Here is a 10,606-nt window from a genome sequence, read left to right as displayed (position 1 = left end):
GGGGAGGGACAGCTGCTGCACAGGGAATTTAGGGGAGTGGGAAGCTGATAGGGGGGCTGCTGGTCCATCCTGGTCCAAGCCCCCACCAGCTAGCTGCAACGGGCTGCTCTTCCTGCAAGCAGTGGACAAAACAGGCGGCTGTCAAATGACGTTAGAAGGGAGCATTTCACAACTTCAAATGAGCATGTTCCCTAACTGATCAGCAACTTAACATCGAAACAACCTTAACTGGGACGACTTTAAGTGAGATGTTCCTGTATTTCTGTCTTTTTTTCCTTTGTGTATGTTTGCATTTGAAAAGGCAAATAATGACCAAATTAAGCTAAATAAATATACAAGCCAGTTTGTACAATGATCTAGGTGTGTTCACAAAAGGGCTTTGCGATGGTTTAATTATATAGAATTGGAAACCAGGTTGTTAAATCAATGAATGTTCTGGGTGTAGAGAGCAACCAGATCTTTAGAATCCACTCAGGGTTCAGAGAAGGGGGATGAGTAGTTGGAGCAGCTGTAGGTTAGAAGAGTGGCTCAAATATTGAGAGTGGAGGGGGTGGTTTACCTGGCAGGAGCAGGCAGAGCTTTGAGGGAGGAGAAAGGATCTGTCTTAGTGCATGAGCCCTGGCAGCCACTTGCCACAACAGCCTCTCTGGTAAGGATTGTAAAAGGTTCCTTGGATATCTGCTGAGGTCACTGTCTGGAGAGCACAGAGCTTGGCAGGACTGTTTGTGTTAAGTTGTATTGATTTCTTTGTCTATTATTTAATAAAGTTGAAGCCTGGGTTTCTTTCCCCTCAGTCACATGGCTTATCTGTCCTCACTGGAGTGTTCCCATGGCAATCATGGGTTGGGTTTTTAATAGCCTGATTTACTCGATAAATAAAGAGAAAAACAAAGCAAGATGATCATGTAGCAATGAATAGCTACAGTGAAAACTGCACTAACGGCCACTGGCAACAGGCAACGTTTTAGTTTCAAAGTAGAGCAGAGATTCCTAGGAGAATTTTGTTTGACTTTTTGTTGCCCCCCAACACCATTAGGTGTCAGGCTCTGGCAGAGCCGTCCCTTGGGTATGGCGAATCAGGGTGACCGTTCTGGGCCCTGTGCTTGCTTGTGTGTATGTGTGTGTCATGCGGGGGATGCTAGGCCGGCCCAGGGTGCTGAGGTTAGGGGTGCCTGGGGGTCACTAGGCCAACCCAGGGGGTTAGCGGGGGTGGCTGGTGGTGGCATTAGGGGTCAGGCCTGCACTCACCAGCGGGAAGCGTGCATTGTATTTCTTTTTCTTGCTCGCTCGCCACGCACCATCCGCCGTCCTAGTCCGCTGGAGCACCCCAGTGCCAGGCTGACCCCATCCATTGCCCTTCCGTCCCGCACCCCTCTGGCACCCCCCAGCACAGGGAGCCGCCTTGCCCCTAGTACAGGTGCCATCCTGTGACTCCCCATTATCCCTTGCCCCCCAGGACTGGTGTCCCCTCCCCACACCAGATTTCACCTATATAAAAAATGTTAAGGGGGCCCCATACAGGCTGCTTTGTCCCAGCCCCCGCACCACCGTAGGGACAGCCCTGGGCCCTGGAACGGTTGTGTATACAAGTTAGCTGTATATAAAGTGCCTCCAGATTTGTTTATTCCATGAACATCTTAATTGTTCCTTTTAAGCCCTATCCCAGTGACTGCCCTCTTATAATCTGTAAAAACCAAAGCCTGCTGGGAAGAGTGTCTCACTTAAGTTTTAAATTTGAGAACTTTCCTCCCCTCCCACCCCCAATTTGAATGGAAGAAAAGTTTGGGCTTCTAAAACAAACATCTCTGCTTCCCCTCAGGGCTGATCTCTTAGCAGTGAGACTATTATCAGGACACCGATTTGGAGACCATGGGTATTGCAGCATGATTTCCTATTTGTATGAAAGAGAGAGACCAACTGATGTCCCCAGTGGTGGTCTCTAAGGGAGTTGCATTCCATATGTTAAGGCATCAGGCATAGGTCACTGCAAGGAAGCCTGTAATAACGATTAGAGCCCAAACCCTTGCTGCAGTGTAGCAGCACCTGGGGTAGCGCAGTAGGAAAGGGCTCACAAAAGCAACTTTGTACTCCTGATACTACAGTGATTAAATCCCAAGATAGATAGAATCCACTTTGTGCTCCCCCAACCTGCTCTCAGTCTCGAAGGTTGCTATAATTTGTGCTGGCTTCTAACCATTCCAGCAGGCAAAGATCACCAGGGCATTAAGGGAACCTGGACACATGTGCCCTTCTCCCGACTACTCACCTTATGTCACTGGGCTGGAGAGGGCGTGGAATAGGAGTGGCTATGGCAGAAGACGGGGGGAATTCTTCAAGGGTGGCTAATGCTGACAGCAGGGCAGTGCAAAGCTGCCCTGCTACACAGCAGGATCTGGCCCTAGCTCACTAGTTGTAAAGAGACTTCTATACAGATGCTCAGCAGGGGGGAGCCTCTCCTGCTCTGTTGTACAGGGCCGAGTACCCTGTTGAAGCTCCATAAATAAGTCAGAAAGGGCAGAGTGAGGGTGTTTAATTGGATTTCCTGCACTTATTTCAGTTGCAATTGTGTTTAAATCAAAAGCCATTTAAAATCCTAAACTTTCATCCGTCTTTATATCAACCAACAGGAAAAGAAAAATATTTCCTTTGAACTTTCAGCACACTGCTAATCAGAATGTACTATGCAAGATGCACCCAGTAGTGTTCAAGCAGTATGCTAAGCTGCACTTTAATCAGAAGTTGATGCTGTTTTCCCCTTTGAAGATCTTCTTTTCCTCTGGAGAAGCTCAATACAAGTGCAAAACTTCAGAAGGGCTTTTACTGAATGGCTGGAAATGAGACACGCCTGAGAACAGAAGGCTTCTAAACTGAAAGCCAGGGAACTGGCCCTAGTTTGAATGTTCTAAACTAAAGGCAGCTGTAAAATGTCAGTTCCTTGAGCTCTATATAAAGAAATATTACGAGGCCTGATTCAGATCTCACTTACGCTGGTGTAACTCCATTGATATGAATGGAGCCACCTCAGATTTATTGAAGTGTGAGATCAGAATCAGGGCCATACAGTCTGTGCCCTTGCTTTTTTGACCCCTGCTGAGGGAGGTGATCCATTATGGCAGCCTCGTCCAGCGATTGGAGCACTGAGAATCCAGAGTGCTAGCTTCAATTCTTGGCTTTGCGTCTGACTTGCTGTGTGAATTTGTGCAAGCCATCCCACCTCTCTGTGCCTCAGTTTCCTTATGGGAAATAATGATATTTACCTTCCTTTGTAAAGTAGTTACAGTAGAACCTCAAAGTTATGAACATCAGAGTTACAAACTGACTGGTGAATCACATCCCTCATGTGGAACTGGAAGTATGCAGTCAGACAGCAGCAGAGGAAGGGGGGGGAAAAAAAGCAAATCCAGTACAAGATTGTGTTGTACTTAACATAACTACTAAACATAAACATAAACTACTAAAAAAAAGGAAAGCCGCATTTTTCTTCTGCATAGAAAAGTTTCAAAGCTGTATTAAGTCAATGTTCAGCTGTAAACTTTTGAAAGAACAATCATAATGTTTTGTTCAGTTATGAACATTTCAGAGTGACAAACAACCTCCATTCCTGGGGTGTTCATAACTCTGTGGTTCTACTGTATGCATAAGGCTGTGATTGCTGGGTGGCTGAGTAGAGCTGTGCATAGACCTCTTGGGAAGTAGTGTTTTTGCCAGTAGGGGGCATTGAGCAAGGAGGTAAGAGTCTGTGTAAACAGGAAATAGTCTTCCATTCACCCCAACTACAATGTGATGGGTCTCTAATCTCTACATGAGGTGATAGTGGGATTGACTAAACATCCAATAGATCACAGAATACCCTGGCAAAAAGGGGCAAAGGAAAACCAACAAGCAAGCAAGCTCTTCAGCCCAGCCAGAACACCCAAAAAGCTGCACAGACCTAGCAGCAGTGCAGACACAGAGAGCCCATAGAGCACTGTTCTGGTGGGTCCAGCCTGAAGCAGGGAGTGAGGATGGGAAAGAAAGGGATGCTGGTGCTAAGGCTAGGCCTACAGCAACACCAGTTTGCTTCCTGAAAGGGCTGCACCACCTTACTCCACCTGGTGGTACCTAAGGTTACGTCCTCACTGCAGGGGGGTGTCGATTTAAGATACGCAAATTCAGCTACGCGAATAGCGTAGCTGAATTCGACGTATCCGAGCCAACTTACCCCGCTCTGAGGACGGCGGCAAATCGACCTCCGCGGCTCCCCCGTCAACGGCGCTTACTCCTACCTGCGCTGGTGGAGTACAAGCTTCGATTTGGGGATCGATTGTCGCGTCCCGACGAGACACGATAATTCGATCCCCGAGAGATCGATTTCTACCCGCCAATTCAGGCGGGTAGTGAAGACGTAGCCTAAGACAAGGAAGTGGTGATAGTGGGAATCTACAGCCTGGTAAAACAGTGGAAAAAGGCTGGGTCAGACACAGCCTTTTTCCATAGTCCACCACCAGCAGAATTTGATTTCCAGCAGCCAGAGGGATGGCCACTCTGGGTAAGAATGTTCCAGAGGTTCCATCAGGCTCTTGGTTTACATCAGCAATCAGGAGGAAACAGTGCATACTGTTACCAGATGTGCCCATTATTTTGGGGTATGCTCATTTATTCGGGTTACTCTTCTGGGGATTCTGTAATCCTATCAATGTACTGCTTGTGTCACTTGTGTTTTCATATGGAGCTCTACTTCTCCCTTCTGCAAGTCCCCTCCCAATGGAGCTATCCTGCAGGACCTAGTTTCCCTAGGGCTGAGTTACTCCAGCCCCAGAACCGGATGAACACCCACACATACATTAACAGAGCAAGTCTGAGCGGACCGGGTCAATCAGCACTGTCAAGCTGACCCCTTATATGTCTCTGGACTCACTGGCCTGGAAGAAGCAGCACTTTCAAGCTGCCTCTCCTTATATGCCCCTGGGCTCCATGGACTGGGTCAAGCAGCACTTTCAAGCTGTTACCCTTATGCGTCCCAGATTCAGCACGTCCCTATCCCCACTCTCACATCACAATTGTACTGGCAGAAACCTACTTGATGAGCAAACCGCACAGTATTTTGGGCGCTGCAGAGATCTTTAGCTTAGGTAAAAGAAGCGTTGCTGTAGAGTGAATAGGGGAAGCTAAAAACACAAAAGAGTAAAGTTCAGCAAGATAGAGAGAGAGGCAACCCGCTTAACCATACAAGTTATTTATTGAATAATAGTAATAACTACACAAGGAGGGCTAAACCACCATAACATACATTATTAAAGGTTAATACCTAAGGTAGAAAGGAAAACAGAGCGAGAGAGAGAGAAAGAGAAGGGGATCTCACCCACTCCATGAGGCTTGAACTGGTCGGGGTTCCCAGGTGATGGTGGTAGCGGAGGGTCCTGAGTGCTGGAGACAGGCAGAGTCCCGAGCATGATCAGTCAGGAGAAGATGGAGTTCCAGTGGAACTGATGCATAGTTTGGATCTAAGCATCAGAACCCTGACTAGAGGGCGAGTGGGGATTTTTGTAGAGAAAATACAATTGTTCAAGGGATAACACTAGATTTGTTTATAGGTAAGCTGATGACTCAAGGGTTTTCTTTAGACTAGACGATAGGAGCTGATCACCCTTGGCTATGGGTGGTGTTTTCTTCCAGGGAGCTCACAATGCAACTAGGCTGCTTCAATATTTGGATATCAGTTAAGGATTCATTACTAGAATTGGTCTGATAACTGCTGAGCTGGGTGTGTGCAGGCGTAGGTTCATTAGCATCTGGAGCAGAGATTCCCAGGATGCAGTGCTTCCCTGTTTTTTCTGGTCCCAGAGTTCAGTGCGGTTCTCTGTTCTCCATTCTGTATGTAAATTGAGATGTCTCCCTGTCCCATCTTTCATGCAGATGAGGCTAGGGGAGTTGTCTTTGCTCTCCATTCTGTATGCTAATGGAGATGTCTTAATCTTGTCATCCTTGTCAGGAGGGGTCTAGGTGTTTCTCCCAAAGCCTTCACTGCTCTCTGCAAGTTTTTTTTCCTCTGATGGGTTTTGGTTTAAGCAGAGGCTGGAGTGGGGAGGGGTGTCTTTCATGAGTCAGGCTGGATACTGCATCCTGGTTCCCCAAGAACAAAGAGGTATCTGGGATCAATACCCTGGTCTGTACAAGGGGGGGCTGTGCAGAGGCCATTGTCCTTACCAGAAGGCCTCACAACTGCATAGATGAAACAGTTCAATATAGTTAAAGAAGACTGGATAAGTATTTCATGCCACACCACAATGTGATTTCGGAGTGGGCACAATTTGACGTTTGCAAGCAAGAGAAGGGTGAGCCAGTCACTGATTTCCTAAGAGCCCTGTGCAATCTAATCCAACACCATGGCTAGGGGGATATGAGTGAAGAAATTGTCAGACACAGGCTCAGTTGCAGGGCTGAGGGCCAGCCGCCTATTGGAAAGACTCTAGAATGACCCTAACCTTACACTGGAGATAGCCAAAAACATATCCTCAAAAGTCAATACATAAAGAAGCAACAGGTTCTTCTCTGAAATAACTTTGAAGAGGAGTCCATTTGAGAAGCCATAGACATGGAGAGGAAAATACCTCAGGAAGCCCTGAAACAATACCCCCCCAGGCCAAGCACAAGATAGGGCTAGGGTAACATGGAGTAAAGACAAGGAATACATGAACATGAAAGAACACCCATAATGTGGCAAATCACCTCACAGCAAATATCCCTAGCACAGGACACCACATGTCTGAAAGCATGGTAGCAGCTGTCTTTCAAGGAGAAGACTCAAAAACTACTTAAAAAGAAGAACAGGAGTACTTGTGGCACCTTAGAGACTAACAAATTTATTAGAGCATAAGCTTTCGTGGACTACAGCCCACTTCTTCGGATGCATATAGAATGGAACATATATTGAGGAGATATATATACACACATACAGAGAGCATGAACAGGTGGGAGTTGTCTTACCAACTCTGAGAGGCCAATTAATTAAGAGAAAAATTTTTTTTGAAGTGATAATCAAGATAGTACTTTTGATTATCACTTCAAAAGTTTTTTTTCTCTTAATTAATTGGCCTCTCAGAGTTGGTAAGACAACTCCCACCTGTTCATGCTCTCTGTATGTGTGTATATATATCTCCTCAATATATGTTCCATTCTATATGCATCCGAAGAAGTGGGCTGTAGTCCACGAAAGCTTATGCTCTAATAAATTTGTTAGTCTCTAAGGTGCCACAAGTACTCCTGTTCTTCTTTTTGCGGATACAGACTAACACGGCTGCTACTCTGAAAAACTACTTAGATTGCTTACCTAAGAGCCATAGGTGGTGACATAGATTATCATGATCACCTTAGAAAAGTATAAAATAGTATTCCTGGGGGAATTTTGCACCACTGTGCGGGCGCAGAATTCATATCCGCCACAGATTTCTGACAGGGCAGCTGCAAGAGCATTCATACATCACTCCCTTGCTGCACAGGTACATGGTTTCAGGCACCTGGAGCAGTCAAAGGAGAGGTAAATCGCTGCAGGGCTGGGGACACTGCTAGTCCTGGCTGGGTTGGAGGCAGGAGAGGATGGGACTTCTTCTTCCTGGAAGGAGTGGCTGAGGTGTCAGACCCACCCCCATAAACCTCCCCCAGCTTCAGGAAGCTTCCTGCCCCCATTGCTCCTCAGCTGCCAGGGGAGGGGTCACTGTATAGGGCCCAATCCCTGTGCACCTCCCATACCCAGATACCCTCGCCAAGCCTTACCCCTAGCCCTCCATACCTGAACCCCACCCCACTGGACCTCAGCTCCTGCATCTGGAGCCCCCCTGCCTCCAGACCCCTACCCCTGCACCCAGATGACCCCCACTGAACTTCCTGCACTCAAACCCCCACCCTGATGAGCCCCACCCCCCTGCACGACCCTGAGCCCCCACATCGTGCACCCAGACCCCTACCCCACCAAGCCCCCCTCCCCCAGCTCCCAGACCCCCCTGCTGAGATCCCTCCACTGAGCCCCAACCACTTTCACCTGGAAGCCCCTGCAGAGTCATAGAAGATTAGGGTTCGAAGAGACCTCAGGAGGTCATCTAATCCAACCCCCCCTGCTCAAAGCAGGGCCACCCCAACTAAATCATCCCAGCCAGGGCTTTTTTAAGCCGGGCCTTAAAAACCTCTAAGGATGGAGATTCCACCACCTCCCTAGGTAACCCATTCCAGTGCTTCACTTAGTGAAATAGTTTTTCCTAATATGCAATCTAGATCTCCCCCACTGCAACTTGATACCATTGCTCCTTGTTCTCTCATCTGCCACCACTGAGTCCCTTTGCCCCAGCACCTGGAACCCACCCCCAACAAGCCTCTGTGCATCCAGCTCCCCTCATACCTAGACCCCCCCCCACTGAACTGCCTGCACCCAGATTGTCCCACACACAATCCTCTCACCCCACAACTGGATAGCCCCCACATTGAGCCCCTCCACACTTGGATCCTGCCTGGTTGAGCCTGCCTGCCCCACACTTGGTGTGCCTGGTACAGGCGGGCAGGACCCCAAGATGTTTCTGGGGCAGGCCCAGGTCTTGTGCTGTGTCAGGATTGAGTGCAACCTTACCACTGAGTCCATATCCTGGGGGTGGGTGGTGGCTGGGGCTGCAAGGTGATCTCCCACCTTCATGCAGCCAGTGGCCTGTGCTCCTCACTACCATGCTGGAGCCTCTGCATTTATTTATTGACAAATAAACTTGCAGAATTTTAAACTATTGTGTGCAGAATTTTTAATTTTTTGGTGCAGAATGCCCCCAGAAGTAATTAAATAGACGTCAAAATAGATGCAGGCATTGGTGTAATAGTGACTATAGCATCACTTTATAGGTGGCTGAAGTACCAACACTTCACAAGCTTAGAAAAAATATTGAAAGGTCCAGGACAGTCCCCATTAAAGGGGAAAGGAAATTTTTTGGCCAAAACCATTCATAACTAACGCCTCCTGGAGAGGGACAAGCTTGGATCCATGGGCTTCTCCCTAAAGCCTGATCCTGCTCCCCCACAAAGTCCATGATAAAACGCCAAGGGAGCAGTGTCTGATGCTTGCAGTGCTGTCCAGATGAACTGTTCCCGTGGCAAGCTACTCTGTGAATAGGGACTGAAGATGGGTGGCTGTCTAGGAGCTGCCTGTTAATTTTATCTGCTCCTATTGAAGCACTGGAGTAGGTGGGCATAAACCTGCCCACATAGAAAGCCCTTCTCCCCCAGGCTAAGTGGAGGTGCAACCGGACCCAGGCAACAAATAAGCACAGGGGACAACAAATGCAAAAACAGTGATGGGAGTGAGGGTCCCAGGTATAAAATCAGGGATCCAGGGAGATACACTGAGCAGAGAACCCTGGACAGCATCCACTGCTCCTTGAAGATGTCTAGGGAGCCAGTGGAAGTGGCCCAGAGGAACTCTGCTCAGAGACATGACTTGAGGGAGAATCCGAAATAGGCCCCCCCAGTTGCCCACCCCCTTCGCTCCCTATTCCAAATTCCTCCTCCTGGTATGGTGGATGGCCACCTTGGCCAGCACCAGGAGGAAGCTGACGAGGCGGTCTTGTGACTTTGTGTGGGCACAGCTGGGATGTACATAAATCAGGTGGTATGGGGATAAGTTCAGCAGGAACTGGAGGAGGAGGTTCTGGAGGAGCCGGAGAGGGGTTGCAACCTGGTGCACTAGATGTAATTGTGCACAGGGTCTCCCTCTCGCTGCAGAAGGGACAGGAGTTGGGGAAGTCATGAACGGTACCAGGTACACACCCATGTTCACAGCTCCAGGAAGGAGCCACCAACTAATATTCCTGGTGGGCTGTGGGACCAGGGTGGAATATAGACCAGTTCACCAGGGTTCCTTGGGTGGTAGGAGGTCCCACCACTTGGTGTCGGGGTGAGACACAAAGGTGAAGAAATGAAGAGTGCGTAGCATAAGCATGTACTGCTGTTTGTAGTTTGGAAATGGACTGGCTGCATGTCTTGCAGCCAGCTCAGATGGTGTCTGGGGGTAGCTGGAGAGGCTCACAGGGCATGGGCCTGATGGTCAGGGCTGGAGGGCCGGGGTAAGGGGTGGGCGGGGAGCACCCTGCTGCAGGACCTGCTCAAGGGCAACATGGGAGGTGGGCAGGAGGGCTGCCCTCACCTCCTGGAGCATGTGACTGGACATGAGTGGAGAGCCCAGTGTACCAGAGGATCCCCCCAGTCCTCCTGGAGCATAGTCCAGGAGGCCTCTGATCCTCGTGGTACCAGCCTCTGACGCACCGAGAAGGATGCTGCCACCGAGAGAGGCTGTCGTGGCAAGTGGCTGCCAGGGCTCATGCACTAAGACAGATCCTTTCTCCTCCCTCAAAGCTCTGCCTGCTCCTGCCAGGTAAACCACCCCCTCTACTCTCAATATTTGAGCCACTCTTCTAGCCTACCGAGATGGGGGTGTGTAGCAGGGCGCTCTGAGGAAGTCCTCCTCCTCGGTGGCCACCATAGACCTGGTCGCCCACACTAGCTTCTAGGGCCTGAAGACCATAGGTGCCAACTTTCTTCTTTCCGTTCCACCCTTACTCTGCCCCTTCCGCACTCTCGCACCACCTCATCCTCCCCT

Source organism: Trachemys scripta, chromosome 5 (assembly GCF_013100865.1).
Source record: "Trachemys scripta elegans isolate TJP31775 chromosome 5, CAS_Tse_1.0, whole genome shotgun sequence".
In the NCBI taxonomy this organism is placed as follows: domain Eukaryota; kingdom Metazoa; phylum Chordata; order Testudines; family Emydidae; genus Trachemys; species Trachemys scripta.
Note: the sequence above shows the minus strand (reverse complement) of the source record.